The sequence below is a fragment of the Triticum dicoccoides genome, chromosome 7A, assembly GCF_002162155.2.
Source record: "Triticum dicoccoides isolate Atlit2015 ecotype Zavitan chromosome 7A, WEW_v2.0, whole genome shotgun sequence".
NCBI lineage: Eukaryota > Viridiplantae > Streptophyta > Magnoliopsida > Poales > Poaceae > Triticum > Triticum dicoccoides.
The window spans coordinates 223536555-223544825 of NC_041392.1; positions in this window are offsets into that span (position 1 = coordinate 223536555).

Consider the following 8271-nt stretch of genomic DNA (forward strand, 5'->3'; position numbering starts at 1 on the left):
GCTCACCACTCGGTAGGATTTTTCAAACTTAGGCGAGTACTGGACTGCAGCTAAGCCCCTGAGTGGGAGGGTTGCTCTCCACTCGGTAGGATTTTTCAAACTTAGGCATGTACTGGACTGCAGCTAAGCCCCCGAGTGGGAGGGTTGCTCTCCACTCGGTAGGATAATTCAAACTTAGGCGAGTACTGGACTGCAGCTAAGCCCCCGAGTGGGAGGGTTGCTCTCCACTCGATAGGATTTTTCAAACTTAGGCGAGTACTGGACTGCAGCTAAGCCCCCGAGTGGGAGGGTTGCTCACCACTCGGTAGGATTTTTCAGACTTGGGCGAAACAGATTCGCAGCAAAGTCACCCACTGGGGGATTTCAAACAGAAACAAAAGCAACAACAATCATTTAGAAGGATTATAAAGCTCTTGTCTTTGATAAATAAACTACAAAGGTATTTCTTGTTACATCTCATCCGAGTGAGTACTTAAGTATAAAAGGGGTGGAGCAGCTCCGCATTCCAAGCTCGTGGCTCGTCTTTCTGATGCTCGGCATTGTAAAGATGTTATGTTCCATTGTGGAGAACTCTGGTGATAATGAAGGGGCCTTCCCAAGTAGGGGCGAGCTTGTGTGGCTTCTGTTGATCCACTCGAAGAACCAAGTGTCCCTCTTGAAAGGCTCGACCCCTCACGTCTCTGGCGTGGAATCGACACAAGTCTTGCTGATAAATGGTCGACCGAATCAAGGCCATCTCTCTTTCCTCCTCTAAGAGATCGACTGAATCCTTCCGGGCCTGTTCTGCTTCTTCTTCAGAGAAGAGCTCGACTCGGGGTGCGTTGTGGAGCAAGTCACTTGGCAGAATAGTTTCGGCTCCATATACCAAAAAGAAAGGAGTTCGTCCAGTCGACCAATTGGGAGTTGTCCTCAAACCCCAAAGATCTGATGGAAGTTCATCGACCCAAGCGCCTGCTGCGTGTTTGAGATCACATATCAGTCGGGGTTTCAGTCCCTTGAGAATTAGACCATTTGCTCTTTCTGCTTGTCCATTTGACTGCGGGTGAGCGACTGAAGCATAGTCGACTCGTGTGCCTTGTGAAGCGCAGAAAGCTCTAAACTCATCAGAATCGAAGTTTGACCCATTGTCAGTGATGATGTTGTGTGGAACTCCATATCTAAATGTGAATTCTCTAATGAAACTGACAGCGGTGCTGGCTTCAAGATTCTTGATAGGTTTAGCTTCAATCCATTTGGTAAACTTGTCGACTGCTACAAGCACATGAGTGAAGGCGCTCCTACCAGTTATCAGTGGTCCAACCATATCCAATCCCCAAACAGCAAAGGGCCAGACGAGGGGAATGGTCTTCAGGGCTGACGCTGGCTTGTGAGACATGTCAGGGTAAAACTGGCAGCCTTCACATCTGTCGACTATATCTTTCGCCATTTCATTTGCATGCGACCAATAAAACCCGGCTCGGTATGCTTTAGCCACAATGGCCCGAGAGGACGCATGGTGACCACAGGTTCCCGAGTGGATGTCATTGAGGATCATTCGACCTTCTTCTGGCGTTATGCATTTCTGACTGACTCCAGTCACACTTTCTCTGAACAGTTGTCCTCTTATCACAGTAAAGGCCTTGGATCGACGAGCGATCTGTCGAGCCTCTTCTTCGTCCTCTGGGAGTTCCTTCCTAAGGATGTACACAATGTATGTCACCGTCCAGTCGGGAGTGATGACTAGAACCTCCATGATTAGGTCGACCACGGCTGGGATCTCGACTTCAGTCGGGTCTATGGCGCTCTTAGGCTGCGGGGGCTCTTCAGTGAAAGGATCTTCCTGAACTGACAGTGTGTGAATATGTTCCAAAAACACATTGCTGGGAATGGCTTCTCTCTTGGAACCTATCTTTGCCAAACATTCGGCTGCTTGATTTTTCAGTCGGGGTATATGATGGAGCTCTAACCCCTCAAACTTCTTTTCCAACTTCCTCACCGCATTGCAGTAACCAGTCATAGCTGGGATTCTAACATCCCATTCCTTCATCACTTGATTGACCACCAAATCTGAGTCGCCGTAGACCATGAGGCGACGGACGCCGAGTGAAATGGCCATACGTAACCCATATTCTGCTTCGTTATTGGAGGAATCAAAGTGAATCTGGAGGACGTATCTGAGCTTGTCTCCTCGGGGGATACCAGTACCACCCCAGCACCAGAACCATTCAGCATCTTGGAACCATCAAAGAACATGGTCCAGTGCTCCGAGTGAACTTGAGTCGGCAATTGTTGTTGGATCCACTCGGCGAGTAAATCTGCTATTGCTTGGGACTTGATAGCTTTCTTTGCCTCAAACTTGATATCTAAGGAAAGGAGTTCAATCGCCCATTTTGCCACTCGACCAGTTGCATCTCTATTGTGCAGAATCTGCGACAATGGAGCATCGCTGACGACTGTAACAGAGTGATCAGAGAAATAGTGTGCAACCTTCTTCGTGGTCATGTAAATCCCATAAACAAGCTTCTAATAGTGTGGATATCTCTGCTTTGACAGAGTCAGAACTTCAGAAACATAATAAACCGGGCGCTAAACTTTATAGGCTTTTCCCTCTTCTTCCCGCTCGACCGTAAGTACTGTACTGACGACTTGTCCAGTGGCTGCTATATAAAGCAGTAAAGGCTCTTTGCTGATTGGAGCAACAAGCACCGGCTAGGTGGAAAGCAGGGCTTTTAGCTCTACAAATGCTGCATCAGCTTCAGGAGTCCACTCAAACTTATCTGACTTCTTCATCAGTCGGTAGAGAGGCAGTGCCTTCTCGCCGAGTCGAGAAATGAATCGACTTAGGGAGGCCAAACAACCAATAAGCTTCTGTACATCATGCACACGCACAGGGTGTTTATCCGAAGTATGGCACCGACTTTCTCGGGGTTAGCGTCGATCCCTCGTTCGGAAACGAGAAAACCGAGTAATTTTCCTCCTGGAACTCCGAACGTGCACTTCGATGGATTAAGCTTGATAACATACCTTCTGAGGTTGGCAAAGGTTTTAGCAAGGTCAGCCAGTAGGTCGGAACCTTTACGTGACTTGATCACAATGTCATCCATGTACGCTTCCACATTCCGACTAATTTGAGTGAGTAAACACTTCTGAATCATCCGCATGAATGTGGCTCCAGCATTCTTCAGGTTGAATGGCATAGTGACATAACAGAAGCACCCGAATGGGGTGATGAAAGCTGTTTCAATCTCACCGGGTCCATATAGAAGAATCGGGTGATACCCGGAATAAGCGTCCAAAAAGGACAAACGCTCACACCCCGTAGTCGAATCGACTATTTGATCGATGTGAGGGAGAGGAAAATGACCCTTCGGGCAGGCCCGATTGATATGCTTGAAATCAATGCACATGCGAAGTGAGTCGTCCTTCTTAGGGACCATGACAACATTAGTTAACCACTCGGAGTGGTAAATCTCTCGAATAACCTCAGCTGCCAAGAGCCGAGCCACTTCTTCACCGATTGCTTTTCTCTTCTGTACGGCGGACTGTCGGAGATGTTCTTTGACCGGTTTCACTTTTGGGTCGACTCGCAAACGATGCTCAGCCAGTCCGCTGGGAACACCTGGCATGTCAGAGGGTTCCATGCAAAGATGTCCCAGTTGTCACGGAAGAACTGGGTGAGCGCTTCTTCCTATTTGGAATCGAGTGTTGTTGAAATGTGAGTCGGAGCAGCATTGGGATCAGTCGGGTGAATATGAATCGGTTTCGTTTCACCGGACGACTGAAATGCTGAATCCATGGCAGGCTTCTTAGCTCGCAGCAAATCACTTGGATCTGCATTTTTCTGATATTCCTGCAATTCCACTACTGCCATCTGCGCATCAGCGATCTTCGAGCCCTTCTGGAAGCATTCTTCTGCCTTCTTTCTATAGCCAGTGATAGTGATCACACCCTTAGGACCAGGCATCTTCAATTTGAGGTACACATAGCATGGTCGAGCCATAAAACGTGCATAAGATGGCCTGCCCAGAATAGCGTGATAAGCACTCTGGAAATCCACAACTTCAAATGTCAACTTTTCTTTGCGGTAATTCTTTGAATCACCGAAAACCACGTCAAGAGCAAAATGGCCGAGTGATTCAGCCTTCTTGCCTGGAATGACTCCATGGAAACTCATATTTCTCTCACTGAGTTTGGACATCGGCATGCCCATTCCTTTCAACGTCTCCGCATACAGTATATTCAGGCCACTGCCACCATCCATCAGAACCTTAGTCAATCGGGTGCCTTCGACCACTGGGTCGACCACCAACGCTTGCCTCCCAGGGGTGGCTATGTGCGCTGGGTGATCGGACTGGTCGAATGTAATGGCAGTCTGAGACCACTTCAAATAATTGGGCGTCACCGGGGCGACCATGTTTACTTCTCTGTTGATGACTTTCAGTCGACTCTTACTTTCAACGTCAGCGAAAATCATCAGAGTGGAATTGATGTGGGGGTAACCATCATCATCCCCCTCCTCATCCTCAACCTTGTCTGCTTCCTTCTCCTTTTCCTTGGGCTGTTTCTCTCGGAATTGCTAGATTAGGAGTCGACACTTTTGAGTGGTATGCTTTGGGTAAATGAAATTACCCTCTTCATCCTTCTTGGTGTGAATGTGGCATTGTAAATCCAGCACATCATTTCCATCTTGATCTTTTACTTTCTTGGGGTTCCATGGTCCTTTGGATTTCCCCTTAAACTTCCTTGAGTTACGGCCAAAGCTTCTCCAGGAGCAGCTGGCTCAGCTTTGCGCTTCTGCTTCCGACTGGAGTTCCCTCCTCCGGTTTCGTGGGCGACTGTTTTGTGCTTGCCACTCTAGAGTCGGTCGTCTTCTTCACCATTGGCGTACTTGGTGGGAATCTCCATCATCCGATTCAGAGTCATATGTCCTATCCAACCAAATTTCAGATTCAACTCCCGAAACTTAACGCCTTCTTTGAAGGCACAAATTGCTTGGTGATCTGACACATTCTCCACTGTGTGGTGCAACGTGATCCATCTTTGGATATAATCCCTCAAAGATTCATTCGGTTTTTGAACGCAACACTGTAATTTTGTCAACCCTGCTGGCCACTTGCATGTACCTTCAAATGTTCTGACAAATACTCGAGCAAGATCTTCCCAAGTATAAATACTAACATGAGCTAACTGATTCAGCCATGCCCTGGCCGAGCCCTCTAGCATCAAAGGAAGGTGCTTCATGGCCACTTCATCGTTGCCGCCACCGATTTGTACAGCCACTCGGTAATCTTCAAGCCAAGTGTCAGGCTTGGACTCACCAGTGAACTTACTGACTCCAGTCATCAACCTGAAGTTGGGAGGAATCACTGCAGCCCTGATGGCTCTGCTGAAGCACTGTGGGCCTGAGACGTGCACTATGCTGCTGGTTGGAAAATCTCTGTCGGAGCCTTCTCTGTGCGCTCTGTTTCTGTCGGCCAGACCCTGAACGAGAATAGATCTCGCATCAAAGCCCGGTTCCCTGGGGTCGACTGGAATGCTTCGCCCACCACTGTGAGGGCGTCTGTCATCCAGCTGCGAAGGCACGTATGATCCACTCCTTGGGGGAGGTGTGGGCACTTGACGACAATCATCATGATCGAGTCGATGATCATACTACTCACGGTTTCTGTACTGATCTCGTCGGTCTCCACATCCCTCACGCCTCGGGGGCGATCTTGGGTTGTGAGCCGACTGGACTGCGTCTGCAACAACGAATCTGCTGTGAATCCCATTCTGCAACTGAGATACAACTGTATTCTGCTCTCCCGCGGCTCGGAGCAAGGCCCGGATCTGCACCAAACCTCGACCAGCTTCTGACTGGGAAGGTTGGATTGACTCCGCTATTCGGGCCGCAGCTGCGAGATTCTAGATTGGAGTTCGGTATACCTGAGTCGGAGGTGGAAAAAGTTAACGTCGACTGGATTCGGGAGCACGCTGTCGAGAACGCTCGTCGAATGCGCGCTGGAGGTTCTCTAGTCGAGTGCGCTCAGCCAAGTTGGCCAGGCGCGCCTCCTCTAAGTCCTGGGCCTCAGGGGTTTCTCCAACGATGGGAGTGTGAAGTGCATCCATGTTCCGTCGGCGAAGTTCCTCCCTCCTCTGCGAAGAGAGGGGTTCGGGTCAGTACTCTTCGTGGACATGCGACGGATCACCGCCACCATCGCCTCTGTCTTCGCGGGTGAAGCCAGGAAGACTACGTGGTCCATTGACCATCAAAACTTCCGCCACGGGGTCGTTGCTGTCGCACTCGGATGCAGTCTCTACGGAGCCAGTCGACAGGTCGAACAAGCCGTAGAGACTTTCGTCAGGCTTGATTGCCGCGACCTGGGGGTGGCTGATTGGTGAGCCACCGCATGGCTCACCCACCGCTGAAGCCTCGACCGACCGGAACATTTGCTCCGGCGAGCTGCAGGGAGGGAGGTCGGCACAGGAGCCGACCGATACTGAGTCGACGGCTGTTGTAGGAGAATGCCACGGATGGAGGCGCGGAAGTGCGTTGCTCCGTGGACGGGGAGCGCCTCGATGTCGAGTGGCGCTTCCTGGAGCCAAGCGGAGTCGTCGACGGTGAATACGAGCGCACCGAGACGGATCTCGTGGCCCTTGGCCAAACCTCCGCCTGAAACCATACTGACGAGGATCGGAAAAAATCACAACTTCTCCAACAAGTCGCTAAGACACCTGACCACGGTGGGCGCCAACTGTCGTGGTTCTAAGTCTGACAGTAGAATGGGGGGTAGGAATGTAGAGGCAAGATCCTAGCTATGGAGGAGTTGTACACGCAAGTTTTACGAGTTCAGGCCCTTCTCAGAGGAAGTAATAGCCCTATGTCTCGGAGCCCGGAGGCGGTCGACTGGATTATGAGTGTGTGAGTTACAGGGGTGCGAACCCTTGTCCCAGAGGAGGGGTGGCTTATATAGAGTGCGCCAGGACCCCAGCTCCCCTCCGTTACATAGGATTCAATGTACATAAAGAGGTGGCGTTACAGGTAACACATGTATTGAAGCACTACAAATGATCATTAAATATATGAGTAAATACCCGACCGTTGCTGCGTAAAGCGGCTTTAGGTCTTCTTATATGTCGAGAGGTCTCCGAGTGAATGGTAGGTCGAGTGGGCTTCACTCGACACCTTTCCTAGATCCCTTCTTCTGATTCTTGAACTTCTTTGTTCTTAGGACAAGGACCTTATGTAACACCCACGATGCGGCTATATCTCCCATGTGCCGGAGCACGACTTAGAGGCATAACCGCATTGTAGGCAATGTCGCAAGAGGGGTAATCTTTACACATCCCATGTACTGAATAAGAAAGAGGTACATAGTTGGTTTACAATCGGCACTTCACACAATAGCATAAATATAGCATTACAATCATCCAGGTGCAATAAAGGTCCGACTACGGAACCAAAATAAAGACACCCCCAAATGCATAAGATCCCCGATCGTCCCAATTGGGATCCACTACTGATCGTCTGGAAAGGAAACGTAGTATCGTCCTGAGTCCTCATCGAACTCCCACTTGGGCTTAGTCGAATCTCCTAGAGTGGAATCATCGGTCCCTGCATCTGGTTTTGAAGTAATCTGTGAGTCACGGGGACTTGGCAATCTCACACCCTCGCGATCAAGACTATTTAAGCTTATAGGTAGGGTAAAAGGTATGAGGTGGAGCTGCAGCAAGCACTAGCATATATGGTGGCTAACATACGCAAATGAGAGCGAGAAGAGAAGGCAAAGGCACGATCGATAAACTATGATCAAGAAGTGATCCTAGAACAACCTACGTTCAAGCATAACACAAGACCGTGTTCTCTTCCCGGACTCCGCCGAAAAGAGACCATCACGGCCACACACTATTATGATTCATTTTAATTAAGTTAAGTTTAAGGTTTTCTACAACCGTACATTAACAAATTCCCATCTGCCCATAACCGCGGGCACGGATTTCAAAAGTTTAAATCCCTGCAGGGGTGTCCCAACTTAGCCCATCACAAGCTCTCACGGTCAACGAAGGATATTCCTTCTCCCAAGACAATCCGATCAGACTCGGAATCCCGGTTACAAGACATCTCGACAATGGTAAAACAAGTCTAGCAAGACCACCCGCTGTGTCGACAAATCCCGATAGGAGCTGCACATATCTCGTTCTCAGGGCACATCGGATGAACACTACATACAACTAAAACCAACTCTCAAGTTGCCCCGAGGTGGCGCTGCAAGTGGCTCTATTTTGGACCAACACTCAGAGGAGCACTGGCCC